Here is a 5,030-nt window from a genome sequence, read left to right as displayed (position 1 = left end):
TAGAGACTTGTTTATCCATTATGGCAAAGAATAAAAAAAGAAAGAAAAACTCAAATTAGACAAAATTAGCCACCATCCATCAAGTCTATATTACATATAATTCTGTATTATATGTGCAATCCTGCACAGTATATAAGATATCCCATATCCATATTCCTTTCTTCACAGAAATGAAGACTAATGTACAGATTGAGGATGAGAGGTAAGTGGCACTATTTTTCATGGGGTCAGGCTTAGTCATCATAATCCCAGCCTTTAGTTTTGATTTGTTATTTCCATTTCCATTGCTATAATTATTGTTTACATTATATTCTTTGTTCTACTGAGGAAATGTTTATTTTTTAATCAACAAGTCACATATATGAAACAGATACCCAAGAGTTATTAGGAAACTTTTCAAGTTTCTGACAATATGCTTTTGATTATAAAGCTGGTTGTTATATTGGTTATGATAATTTTTAAACCAGAAGATTCTTTCGTATTCACTTTTCATTTTCTAGCTGAATTATCTCTCTGAAAAGTCTCTTACTATTCGATCTGCTTAGCCAGTCTTCTGTAATGTCAAGTGCAATTCAAAGTCAGATATTCCATGCTAATTTTACTTTCTGGCTTCAAAAGGGTTTTCATTAGCAATTTTTATGAGTTGCTTGAATCTCACAGCTAAACATTAAAATCACAACTACAACTACTTAAAATCTATTCATTATTATTTCCTAGTTCTCATTAATATTTGTCTAGGCCTTAATGTGTTTTTTATATTCTGTGTCTGACTAGCACCAACTGGTAGTAACCTATGTCAATTGTATGGATGTGTAAGAGCCTTCTGGACAATTTAGTCTTTGGAGAAAATGATGAAATATAGAGTGCATGTAATGAAGTAATAAGCAATCAAGTCAGATTAAGACAGGATTGTTGATGGACTTGATTGTAGAATAAGTATAGGCAGTAAGGAACCTCTAATGGTGCTGAAGGTTATTAAACAATGAAAAGAGGAAAATAGTGATTATTAGACTCATCAGGGTCTGACTCCAAATCATGCAAGTCAAAATGGCTGTTTTACTGCCTACTAAGTATTGGCCTAAGCACTCAGCCTACAAAGAATGAATGGTAAACATGGTCCTTGTCTTCAAGGAGCTTACATTGTAATGGAGGAGGCAACGTGCAAACAACTCTGTATATATGGGACATACACAGGGTAAATTAGAAGTAACCTTGGAGGGAAGGTTCTAACAATGAGGGCACCAGGAGAGGTCTCTTAGGAAGATAAGTAGGTAGGATTTGAACTGAATCTTGAAAAAAGTCAAGAAACAAATTATAAGGAAAAGAATTAGTGACATGAGAAAAAACCAGTGGCAAGGCAAAAAAGGGAAGAAATATCACGTTTTGGAACATCAAAAAGGCTAGTGTTGCTGGGTCAGAGTCCAGGGTGATATAAGACTAAAAAGGTATTAAGGTCCATGAGTTGTGAAGGCTTGAAAAAAGAAGCATTTGTATTCAGTCCTGGAAAAAAAAATAGGGAGACACTAGAGTTTTTGGAAAGTATGCTTAAGGAAGATCACTTGGACAACTCAGTGGAGAATGGATCGGAGCAAGGAGAGATTTGAAGCAGGGAAATATCCTTTTAGGATTCAGAGGGGTCCTTTGCCAGAAGGGTGTAGGGAAATCTATTTTTAATAAATTAGAGGAATACATTCAGGGCAAAATGGTATACATGAACATTTTATTCTTTTCCTTTAATACAATAAAAAGATCTTAATTTGTGTGGTAACTTACATCTGGGACAAACATTGGATTTCTCTGCTATACAAACTACAGACATTCCATGTCCTATTTTCCTCAGGTTAAGTGCTGCCAGGTAAGTAAAAACTTTGTCAAAACAAAATAAAACAAAAAACATACCGACAACACACTTCACTAGTATTGCATTTGCTCATTTTCTGGCACATGTGTATGTGTTCAAGCTGTTTTGGATTTAGTTTTTGAAGACTTAATTGTAAAGTTCTCTTACCCTTAATGAATATTTACTAAACTACAAAAAAATAAAAATATTTTTTTCTTTCTCTCTCTTAGTTGTGTTAGCAATCCCAGAAAAAAAAAAAGGTGGGTTTCCTAGAATCTATAGTATTGAAAATCTTAGGTTAGTTTTTATTTGGGAAGAATATGACACATGGAAATTTTTCTCCAAGTCTCCCTTACTTAGCCATCTGAACGCTTCATAGTCAAAGATAACCTTCAATTAATTCCTGGAAAGATCACAATTAATCCACCACCACAATGGGAAAAGTTGGCTGTTTGCCTGTTGCCGAACAGCCCAGGCCTTTGGATTGAAAATCCAGAGAGAGGCCATGATATCACCAAAAATCTGCAACTTCCCAAAGATGAAATTACTAAGGGTTGGTTGGTATCAACAAGTGAAAAAATAACCCTCACAATCTTGTGCTCTGTTTGTGATGTGGGGAACTAAGGAAGACTGACAAGCTTCTGTCTTAAAAGAATAGCTAGGAAAATCAATTTTAAAACCCATATTCAGATAAGATAAAACCTTGTGTATAGTGTTAATAGTTAAATTAATCCTATAGGATAGTTTCCTTACACTTGTCCTTATGCTAATCCCTCTTCCCAGTTACTATAGATAAAAGTTCTGAAGCTATAGTTAGTGGGAATGGTTTGTATTGTCAAAGATTACAGTGCTACATATGTAAGAATGTTTGTGGCAGCCCTTTTTGTAGTGGCAAGAAACTGGAAATTGAGTGGATGCCCATTGGTTGGAGAATAACTAAAGTTATGGTACATGAATGTTATGGAATATTATTCTATAAGAAACGATCAACAGTATGATTTTGGAAAGGCCTGGAGAGACTTACATGAACTGATGCTAAGTGAAGTGAGCAGAACCAGATTATTGTACATGGCAACAACAATATTATAAGACAATCAATTCTGATGTACATGGCTCTTCATTAGACGATTCAGGCCAGTTCCAATGATTTTTATGATGATGAGAGCCAAATACACCCAGAGTGGTCTGTAAGAACAGAGTGTGGATCATAACAGCATTTTCACTTATTTTGTTGTTTGCTTAAATTTTATTTTCTTATTAAAAAAAAGAAAAGATTACAGTGCTAGTTCTTGGAAGAGAAATGGAGAAACTATTATTTACATAGTATCAACATTTGACTTAAAAGTCAAGAAAGCTGGGTTCAAGTCTTAATACTATTATTTGCCATGGGCAACTCACAAAGTCTTCAAGATTATTTACTAATATGTTTTAAAAAAATTATAAGCTAGCATACCATCCATAGACTTAAACCACAGTATGTCAGGAAGACTGACATACTGGCTTTGTGGTGATGGGCAAGTAACAACCTCTTAGTGCTTCAGGCAACTCCCAAACTGTATCTTACAGAGCTGACAATCTGAATTTATAGAATAGGTTTCCATTGAGAGGAATTCCTTACACACACAAAATCATGGGTCTAGAATAAAAGAAAAAATTTTAGTTGGGTCAGTCTTAGATGCTCTCAAAGGTCTTTTTAGGATATAATATATAAAGGGAAAACAGGAGATGAAAATTTGAAACTTAAGTTTTTCCTGTTATCATCACCTGTACTGATATTTAATAAACATTTCTTCTGTGGTAGGGATTTATTACTTACAAAATCCAAATCCCTAGTAATATTAGCTCACGTTTACAAACCAATTTAAGATTTATAGGTTTGTGTTCTTCACCTGAGGCAGGTAGGATGAAAAGAAAGAAACACATTAAGTTTGCTTATTCCACTGATCCACCCCTCTATTTCTTAGTCAATACCAGATGGTTTCGATGACTGCTACTTTATAATAGAATTTCAGGTCTGGTACTACTAGACTGCGCCCTATATTTTCCGAGTGCTGCTCTCCATTGTAAAATGGATAGGATTTTTTCACTGAATAAGATAAACACAGCAATTTCCTTTCCTCATGGATTCCAAAACATTCTGCTTGTCAGTAAACAGACATTCCAACTCCTAACTTCTCAAAACCTATAGGAAAATCTTCATTTCCCAAGGGCTTAAACACTTGGAAAAGATTATTTATGGAACAAAACAAATATTATTGCTCACTTGTGAAGAGTCACACAGTTAAGTGCTAAATAAGCATTTAGAAATTTGTGTTTGCCTCTGCAGAACCATCATATTGGTCACTAGAAATGGTAAAGCCTCACTTGTCTGATGGGATAATATGCCATTTCTTTGCTTTATAACAGTAAGTATACAACTTCTTTCTAGGCAATCACTAGGATCCAATGCATAATTCATGTATGCCAAATTGCTTATTCCTGTTTTGCTTTTTAAGTGCTCTGAAATCTACCAGCCAAATTTTATTCCTGTCTTATTGGGTTTTTTTAACTCTTGTAATTTTTTCTCTTTAATCTCTTATCTCTATTACTATTCCTTCTTAGCAGGTGATCTGACATTGTAGAGTTAATAGAGTGCTAGATTTCAAGTCAAGCAGACCTAAGTCTTTTTTTATTTTTTTTGGCAGGATATTTTTTTTTAAAAGGCAATAGGGGTTAAGTGACTTGCCCAGCAAATAAGTGTCACTGGATTTGAACTAAGGTCCTCCTGATTCCAGGGATCATGCTCTATCTTACCGTGGTACCTTGGCCTAGATAGTCTACCCCAGGTCTAGTTTTTAATCCTACTTCAGACATTGGCTATGGGCAAGTCACATGATGTCTCAAAGTCTCATCTTCATCAGTAAAATGTAAAGTGGTAAAGAGAGAAAATGTATTATTGTAAGCCTTAAAAAATTCTATATGTTGTATATATATGTAGAAATAGACATATATATATATATATATACATATTAGCTATTGCATCCCACTTTACTGAGAAGACTCCCCTCATCTCCTTTACATTCTCATTTCCTCTTACCTCAAAAGGTAAATTTGAGTCTCTTCAGAAAACTAGTTCATTACCAATGTCTTTGATACCATTCCTTGACAATCATCTTCTCACACACTTTCAATCTTTTTCTTTCTACCTGGT

This window comes from Sarcophilus harrisii, chromosome 2 (assembly GCF_902635505.1).
Source record: "Sarcophilus harrisii chromosome 2, mSarHar1.11, whole genome shotgun sequence".
NCBI classification, from domain to species: Eukaryota; Metazoa; Chordata; class Mammalia; order Dasyuromorphia; family Dasyuridae; genus Sarcophilus; species Sarcophilus harrisii.
This window is presented reverse-complemented; position numbering follows the sequence as displayed.